The sequence below is a fragment of the Periplaneta americana genome, chromosome 5 (genome assembly GCF_040183065.1).
Source record: "Periplaneta americana isolate PAMFEO1 chromosome 5, P.americana_PAMFEO1_priV1, whole genome shotgun sequence".
Classification (NCBI taxonomy): Eukaryota; Metazoa; Arthropoda; class Insecta; order Blattodea; family Blattidae; genus Periplaneta; species Periplaneta americana.
This window is the reverse complement of record NC_091121.1, coordinates 37,346,817-37,356,860: the sequence shown is the minus strand read 5'-3', so window position 1 is coordinate 37,356,860 and position 10,044 is coordinate 37,346,817. Positions and strand designations below refer to the sequence as shown.

Genomic DNA, 10,044 nt, shown 5'->3' with positions numbered 1-10,044 from the left:
ATTCCAATTTATGAACATTTTTTTTATAATTTGATCATGTTCTCTATAGCTACATCTTAAATAGTGTGGGTGACATACTGCAACATTGACTAAGACTCTTTGCAATTTTAATCTCCAATATACATTTCCTAATTTTTACCTTTAATTGGCCTACAGTGTTTTTATTTATATTTTTATTGCAAATATGATTCTGTCATGAATTTCCATGTCACCTAATCCTTTCCAGAATATTTATTTAGTGACACAGTTGTCCTAAGCTTTTTCTAGATCGACGACAAATTTAAAATAAACTTGTTGTCTCATCTTACTTGAATTTTCAATAATCTATTTCACTATAAATTCATGGTATACTGTAGACCAGCCGTGGCGAGAACGTGACTCGCGAAACATTGTGGCTCGCAGTGATAGCTGTGCATTTCACTTGCTTCTAACCTCCGCCAACCCCCACCCTCTCACTCAACTGGAGTCAAACTCCGTTCCATTTGTATTTGTCTCTGACCTGCGAGTGGCATATGTCTCTCTCGAAATTATGTACGAAAGTTCCAAGTAGGATGGGAGGACGCATTTTTTTGCTGTCAATATGATGAGAATATTAAATGTATGATTTGTTCACAAGTATTATGAGGAAAACGGTTGTATAACATAAAACGGCATTATACTACATGTCACTGATGAAACATTAAAAGGTTGAGTGTTATTGTTGTTATCATCATCATCATCATCATCATCATCTCTGTACGTCGACCCTTTTTCAGCAGATGTACGAATAATGCGGTTAGCTCTTAAATTTGAACTCACTGATTTACTATGTGATGTCAAATGAAAGCTAGATGCAAGGACTTGACAAATGTTGAACTTTCAAATCTTTGCCAAAAAATAAATATCCGAAGCTCCGTTCTTTCGCTTGCTCTGTTGAAGCCATGTTTGCTACAACTTACGTTCGTCAAAATTATTTTCAACAATTAAAATAGTAAAAATCAAATTTAGATCACGACTGACAAACAAATACCTTCGTGATCAACTACGATGGCAGTAAGTGACATAATTCCTGATTTTGAAACTTTGTCGCAGACACATTCTGAAGACAATTAATTTTAGGTTGTGATATTGTTCATTTATTGTTCATTTCTTTCTTCGTTACACGTACTAAACATTAGTTTGTAGCCTTGTACTGTATAAAATTATATTTAAGTGCTTGACGTAAGGAAAATGAAAATCCGTTAATAAGTCAGACAGTTGCTTCACTTCCTCTTCGGGTGTCCGCCTCCCTCCATAGGTGCTATGCACGTTGCAGGTTACACAGTGGCTCGGCGCACGATTACATTTTCGCCACCGCTGCTGTAGGCTATACTGTTATAAAAGTCTCCTTCATTTCACAAAATTTATTTTTCCTACAAGACTTGAGGCTTTTCCGGGGTTGGATAATAAATGGAATAATTTTTCTTGGGTTCTCAGCCCTGTGAGTTGGTTTGTTGATTCCAAGATTTCGATGACTAGATCTGCCATCTTCTTCAGGGAATGAAGTGCCATGGGACCGTGTCTAGCCGATAAGTCAGCAGTACCGCAACTCAGCCTGAAAACGGGCCACAAGATGGATTTAGACTCCACCACTGGAATCGCGTTATTGGAATATGGTCATCAAGCAAGCCATCGAAATCCAACTAGATGACAAGAATTGTATTATTCTTTACTTTTGCTATCTACAATTATACTATAAAAATTAATCAGATGATTGTGTCGTGTCCGTAGCCCTCGGATTGACAGACAGACTGGAGTTATAGGTTCTCTGTGGTCGTGACAGAACAGCTTTATTGCCATATGCCAGCAAGTAAGCGTGTTTACATTATGTTGAAGATTTAAATAGACTTTCAGCAGACTGATAAGAGGGGCTGCTGGTCAAAATACCTTTCTCATGTAACCTCCTGACCGTCGTCTTCCTTGACCCTGGGGTCAGGCTTGAATAGAAGTTTTACATTTCGTTGTTACATTTTATAAATTTTATAAATGGGGAAATCTGTTAAATGAAGCAGAGCGTTTTAATTCAAGCGGTGCAATTTAAATGAGGCAATATTATAGATTTATTAATTTATCATACAGAATAATATCTGTAATATTGACAATTAATATTTGGGGAGAAAAATTCGTTCCGGCGCCGGGGATCGAACCCAGGTCCTTGGTTCTACGTACCAAGCGCTCTGACCACTGAGCTACGCCGAATTCAATCCACAGCACCGGGTCATCAAATTCTCCTCCTTCAATGTTTCCCTTTAAGGCCTGACTCCAACTAGGCATATGTTGACGTACGATGAAAGAGTAATGGAACGGAGAAAAAATTTCTCCGGCGCCGGGATTTGAACCCGGGTTTTCAGCTCTACGTGCTGATGCTTTATCCACTAAACCACACCGGATACCATCCCGGCGTCGGACAGAATCGTCTCAGATTAAGCTCCAACTCTTGGGTTCCCTCTAGTGGCCGCCCTCTGCACTACGTCATAGATGTCTATGAACGTAGGACCGAAGTCCACACATGTGCTGAGGTGCACTCGTTGTGAGTGACTATCCGGTGTGACTTAGTGGATAAAGCATCAGCACGTAGAGCTGAAAACCCGGGTTCAAATCCCGGCGCCGGAGAGAATTTTTCTCCGTTCCATTACTCTTTCATTGTATGATAACGCAGAATATCTGCATGGAAATATCATATGTACTTCGGTACATTAAAATAACATATATGATGTGCGTAAATCACTTCGTGATTTAAGACGGCGCTTATTCCGTCGGATCCCGGCCAACTAGTCACTCACAACGAGTGCACCTCAGCACATGTGTGGACTTCGGTCCTACGTTCATAGACATCTATGACGTAGTGCAGTGGGCGGCCACTAGAGGGAACCCAAGAGTTGGAGCTTAATCTGAGACGATTCTGTCCGACGCCGGGGTGGTATCCGGTGTGGCTTAGTGGATAAATCATCAGCACGTAGAGCTGGAAACCCGGGTTCAAATCCCGGCGCCGGAGAGAAATTTTCTCCGTTCCATTACTCTTTCATCGTATGATGACGCAGAATATCTGCATGGAAATATCATATGTACTTCGGTACATTAAAATAATATATATGTTGACGTATACATGTCCAATGTCAACTGCCATTATACTAGGAGCGTAGGAGCGCACTCAGCCGAGTGACTTATTTGGCCGGGATTCCGCAGTTAAGTGCACAACTGAGCTACGCCGAATTCAATCCACAGCATATATACGTCAACATATATGCCTAACATGGAGTCAGGCCATAAAGAGAAACATTGGAGGAGGGGAATTTGATCCGGTGCTATGCTAGCAGTGCATGTCAGTACAGATTACTGTGCACTTAACTCCGGAATCCCGGCCAAATAAGTCACTCAGCTGAGTGCGCTGCTAGTATAATGGCAGTTGACATTGGACATATACGTCAACATAATATATGCCTAACTTGGAGTCAGGCCACAAAGGGAAACATTGAAGGAGGAGAATTTGATCCGGTACTGTGGATTGAATTCGGCGTAGCTCAGTGGTCAGAGCGCTTGGTACATAGAACCAAGGACCCGGGTTCGATCCCCGGCACCGAAACGAATTTTTCTCTTCAAATAATGAATATCAAATGAGGCAAGACTGACTCTAAGAAAACAGAATAATTGGAACAAATTTGGAAGTTCAAATTTCAGTCTGACGAAATTCTTACAGATTTTGACGAAATGGCGAGTTCAATTGCACAATTTCAATAATACAAGTAATATTGTTACTTATCATTACAATTGTACGGTGAGTTTTAATCTACGTATATTATTCAATCCCGTGCAGAAACAAACGATCTGAACAGAAAAAGATAACTGTAATGAAGATATTACTATCTATTGCCTATCACAGGAGTATGCTACATACAATATGTTGCAAAATCGGTAAAATGGGATGGTCATGTCGAGAAAATGTGAGGTGATAGGCTATTGAAAGCGATCAAAACAGGAATACCAAAAGGACGAAGAGCATTTGGTAGTTCTCCTAGAAGATGGACAGCAAGTTGGATCTCTTATCCATTGGTGAATGATGATTAGGGACCGGATTTTTATGTAATTACATATTATATTCCTTTCAACCTAACCGTATATAAATAACAACTGTTTGCGAATCTTGTAATTACCATTAATATATTAAAATTTGATACTGCATATTTTTACATATTTACCCCACATTACATATTATGGCTTGGTATTACATAAATCTACATATTTAGGGGTTTTAATCAATTTGACTTTTTTAAAAGGAAAAAGAAAACTTCTGCTGACGAAGTTTACAATTTGAAATATACAGATTTAAAAAGCCTTTTTACCTACCCGATGAAAGATATATTTCGGGATGAAACATAACATCATAGTTCCAGGAAGTAAAAGAGGCACTCACCCCTTACCGCCCACTGTAAATATGATCGAACAAAAGGCAACCTTTCTCATACAACTACTTTGTATTGCAAAAATCAAGATGGGAATAATCTCATACGTATAAGCGGACGACATGGTAGTAGGGTCTAAAGACCTTACGAAGTTACAAAAAACAATAAACATCGTGGTAAAATAGCGCAATAAAAACAAATTTGATATAAATGTGGACAAGACAGAAATGATGATACTCAGAAACGGCGGAAGAGCACCAGAAACAGTAGAAATCGTCATGAAGAAAAGAAAATTAAAAATTGTACCAGACTACAAATATCTAGGCTTAACAATACAAACCAGTGCAGGTAGTGATATTAAATATTTTCTTGATTTTATATATTTCGGTACATGTTCAGCTTATTTTTCTTAAATAAATATGTACATATTTCATACCTTGATATTACATAAAATTCCGGTCCCTAATGATGATTGAATGGCTGGGCAAGTAAGACAACAGAATAAAAATCATTTTCTAAAGGAAGATTAGTAAGTTTCATGACGGTTCTATAAATCCTCTCTGTTTCCTGTTCTTATTATAAGACGATGTGAAGGAATCTACCTCCACTTATTCGTGAAATATGTTGTAGTCAGTTAATAACATCAATTTTCTGTAAAAGCGGAGTAACCTGATGCTCCTGCTACATTTCATCCTTGCTTTTATGACCTAACAAAGTGTATCTCGCTGCCTTTATAAAGAAGTTCCTCTCTGTTCAGGTTAATCTGTTTTCGTTTTATTTTTATGCAGTACTTTGTAGTTCGTTTTATTTTTACCCATATTGCAACTTCAACTTCAGAGTTATGTTCCGTCCATTCTCATCTTGATATGTAATTTCATACTGTAATTAAAAATGTATATGTTACTTAGAATTTTTTTTTCCAATGACTTTATTATATACCGATATTGAATAGATACTCTTGAAACTAATCTTAAAAATTTAAACTCTTCTGCTTGTAGCGTCTTTTGGTCACTTTCAGTAAGCGACTAAATGTCAGGACATTTAAATTGACACTGTAGGAATTTGTTAAAGATTTAAGAGTGTTTCCTTCGTTGAATTATTTTTAATCACGTCTTAATTGTCTTACTTTCTTAGCTCTTAACGTTTTTGCCGTACTCACAAAAGTCATATGATATATTTCGTAGCCATGAGAAGTGATCTGTTAATACCAATTTGACTCGTTTGTGGAGTGATTATCATAAAAATTTTGACTCAGTGTTTCAATTAAGGTACAGTAGTGGCAAAAAAACGGATACAAAAGAATCTTGTGCTGTGTATTGTGTCAAACTTTAGTAATTTCAATATGGATAGTGAAGCCAGGGGTATGTACTGCTATTTAACGTAAAAATACGCAGTTATCTTTGCCGAATAGAGGTAGAAATGTAATATTGATGCCAGATGAAAATAAAACTCTCAAAGTTCTTCGGTCTGTAAGTTTGAGGCACTGAAGGAAACAAAAGGCGGTAAGAATCGAACAAATGCAATAAATTTAATTTTTACAATTAATTATACAAGATGGATGTGTTTTGTGACTAGCAGAATTTGAATATGTGACTTTGAAATCAGCTACAAGAGTCGGTCGGTTTTTTTTTTGCCACTACTGTACATAATTAAAAATAGAATTGTTTTTTATAAAGGAAATAGTATGTTCATTAAGAAATGTAATGACACTGATTACGCGAAAGATATTTTTGAAAATTCCGTACGTAATATTTAAGAGGATATTCTCCGATCTAAATAATTCAGAGTCTCTTACATTAAGATTTTTTTTGACCCCTTGAAGTAATCTTCGTCTTTCAGATCTTTAATCAAAGTAGTATAATGCACTCTAACATAAGAATTGACATGTAGTCCCAAAGAAAACTCAATAACGTAGTAAATAAGAAAACTGAAGTTGATTCAGAATTTTACTAAAATGGTTCACAAATTTTCAACAACATTGCTGCCTAAATTTTTAATTACAAACTCTTTCAGTTTTGTGCTTACGGATGTTAATCAGCTGATAATAAAATAAAAGACTTATTTATTAATTAAAAATTATTTGTTAATTAAGTGGTTCCCACAAAAATTACACCAAAACGATGTACTTGTATACTTTCGGGACTCTAATCGAAAATGCCAACATATATCTGGAATCGGTGCACAGTCGTAAGATTTTCGCAGACTTACACTTTCACTACATCATACTCTTTTGATCAATAAAACTGTACGGAAACGACGTGTTTCGTGTAATCATGACTGCTTATCCTACAATTTCTATCACCTCCCTAGCATTTGTTTCCCAACATTGTACTTTCAATAATTCTACCTTTTAAAATGATTCATGTTTATTTCATTTCCCTTAATTAAAACTTTCCTATTATTTATCTTGTTTATATTATTTAGGTTATGTTATAGCTTCTGTTGTATGAGATTATTGATAGTCACGTATCAGAGATTGTTTAATATATATTGAAAATTGAAGTAGAATGCAACTATTTTAATAAAAATGAAACTGAATCAACAAAGCCTTCTTGACTAGTAATCGTACATAGAGTTCGATGAAGATTGTATAGTTGGCACAACTGGTAACAAAAGGAAAGCTCATCATAACACACTACTGCAATGTAGCTGAATATTTGTAATGATGAGATGGTACAATAATATATTTCCAGACAGTTTAGTATTTTACTAAGTCATTTAATATTTTATTGTACTAGAGTGCTTTATTTCTTAGTGAGATTACTATAGATAATTAGTTTTTTGCCTGTTCATTTACATATAGTTTTATCATATTTCGTACATCTTACCCTAAAACCATAAATTTAATTATCAAAGTTCATATACTACTACATACATACATTCTTACTGGCTTTTAAGGACACCGGAGGTTCTTTGCCGCCCTCACATAAGTCCGCCATTGGTCCCTATCCTGAGCAAGATTAATCCAGTCTCTACCATCATATCCCATCTCCCTCAAATCCATTTCAATATTATCTTCCCATCTACGTCTCGGCCTCCCCAAACGTTTTTTTCCCTCCGGTCTCCTAACTAACATTCTATATGCATTTCTGGATTCGCCCATACGTGCTACATGCTCTGCCCATCTCAAACGTCTGGAATTAATGTTCCTAATTATCTCAGATGAAGAATACAATGCGTCAGCTCTGCGTTGTGTAACTTTCTTCATTCTCCTGTAACTTCATCTCTCTTAGCCCCAAATATTTTCCTAAGAACCTTATTCTCAAACACCCTTAATCTCTGTTCCTCTCTCAAGTTTCAAATCCATACAGATCAACCGGTAATATAACTGTTTATAAATTCTAACATTAAGATTTTTTGACAGCAGATTAGATGACAAAAGCTTCTCAACCGAATAATAACAGGCATTACCCATATTCATTCTGTGTTTAATTTCCTTCCTAGTCTCATTTACGAGGCAAATCCAGAAAATAAGCTTCCCTATGTATTAAAAAAAAAAGAACACACACTTTCAGGAAAATACTTATTGCAACAGATACAGCATGTTTCAGCTATTTTTCAACATGGCCACCATCAGAATTGAGACACTTGTCGTATCGTGGGATCAACTTTTGTATCCCTCTGTCGTAGAACTCTGCCGCCTGTGAATGGAACCAGCGTGTGACAGACGTCTTCAGCTCTTCGTCGTTGCCAAAACGCTCACCAGAGGACAGGAATTTCTAGAGGTGCAAGAAAACGTGAAAATCGCTGGGAGCAAGATCAGGACTGTAGGGTGGGTGATCAAACAACTCCCAGCCAAATTCCGTCAAAACAGCTGCTGTGCGCCGAGCCGTATGTGGACGAGCATTGTCATGAAGGAGCACAACACCTGCAGTAAGCATTCCACGCCTTTTGTTTTCAATGGCACGTCGGAATTTTTGCAGTGTTTCACAGTAACGGTCAGCGTTCACTGTTTCACCTCTTGGAAGGAAGTCAATGAGCAGAATGCCCTTCCTGTCCCAGAACACCGTGCACATCACTTTCCGTACCGACAGCGTCTGTTTGAATTTCGTCCTGACCGGAGATCCACTATGTCGCCAATGCATTGACTGCTGCTTGGTTTCCGGGATGAAGTGCGAAATCCAAGTCTCATCGCCCGTGACGATCCTGTCGAGGAACTCGTCGCCGTCATCGTGATACCGTTGCAGAAATGTCAGTGCTGTTCCTAAACGTTGTATTTTGTGTTCGGGTGTCAGGTTTTTCGGCACCCACCTGGCACACGTTTTTGAACAGCAGGTGCTTAGTGACAATCTCATGCAACAAGGATCGCGATATCTGCGGAAAATTGCTGCTCAGCTCCGTAATCGTGAAGCGACGGTTCTCCATGTGCACTGCCGCACCAGCTCAACACGATCATCATTGATGAGGGACGGTCGCCCACTGCGCTCTTCATCATGGACACTTTGACGACCTTCGGAAAACTGCCTACACCAGCGACGCACCATCTGCTTACTCATGATGTTCGGCCCATAGACCTGACAGAGCTGCCGATGAATTTCAATTGGAGCAATGCTTTGTTCATTAAAGAACTTTATCACCGACCGAACCTTGCAGGCGGCGGGAGAAGGAATAAGAGCTTCCATTTCGGACCACTGCTGCCACGCTACTGGCACCAGGCGGGACCTGTCCGGCTGGCATATAATTGATACGTCATAGATCTGTTACGCATGCGCAATTGACACGGCTAATTACGTTACCTCTCAAGGGGAAAAAAATCTGGAAATTTACTTTCTGGATGCGCCTCGTATATTTGTTAGTGTTGCTCCAAGATACTTGAATTTTTCCACCTCTTCGAAGGATAAATCTCCAATTTTTATATTTCCATTTCGTACAATATTCTGGTCACGAGACATAATCATATACTTGGTCTTTCCGGGATTTACTTCCAGCCCTATCGCTTTACTTGCTTCAAGTTGAATTTCAGCGTTTTGCCTAATCGTTTGTGGAATGAAAGTTTATATAAATGAGAATATTCAGATGAATTTGAGAGTATTTTTCGGGTGAAATTTCCCCCACTGAAATGTGCACCACAAGCATAACTCCAGCAACAAACCCAAGTTCGTGAAATGATAAGCCCATCCTATCGCACATGACTGTAAGAAAAGTTCTCCTTGACTTTAACCAGGGTTGGATTTGTAATTGAAATTGTAAGCAGTGCTCAATTTTGTAGAAGACTGGAAAGTACAGGACCGGACACTGCACTTTGATAAAGAGCAGTAAATGATGTAACACCGTCTCTGTGTTCAGTGAAAGTGTCAATGTGGTGTTCATTCTCTTTCATAGTTCTCCCATTAACCACCATTTGCGTCTCTTTATCGCCACTGTGCACTAATCATCAGGACGTAACATAATACTGAATTCACTTCTGAAAAAAGCTGCCGTTTGCGATCTATATTTCCTCTAACTAGTTGACTGGATGCATAATTCACACAGGGACTCGCCTAACAGTCAAGTGAACAGTCAGTTGATTTATGAATTGCTTTCAGAATGTTTCATGCTAAAATAGTTTATCTGTAAATTTTGAAAGTACATATCCTATAATATATTTTGCCAGTTGAACCAACGGTTAACTTGAACTGTAAACTTC

The 10,044-nt window shown here is 38.1% G+C and overlaps 1 non-coding gene across 1 annotated transcript; it reads left to right on the top strand.

The window, feature by feature from the left end:
• The first annotated feature begins 3,528 nt into the window (after positions 1-3,528).
• TRNAY-AUA (transfer RNA tyrosine (anticodon AUA)) lies at positions 3,529-3,601 on the top strand. Its single transcript has one exon. It is a non-coding gene; the product is annotated as a tRNA-Tyr (tRNA).
• Positions 3,602-10,044: the final 6,443 nt, after the last annotated feature.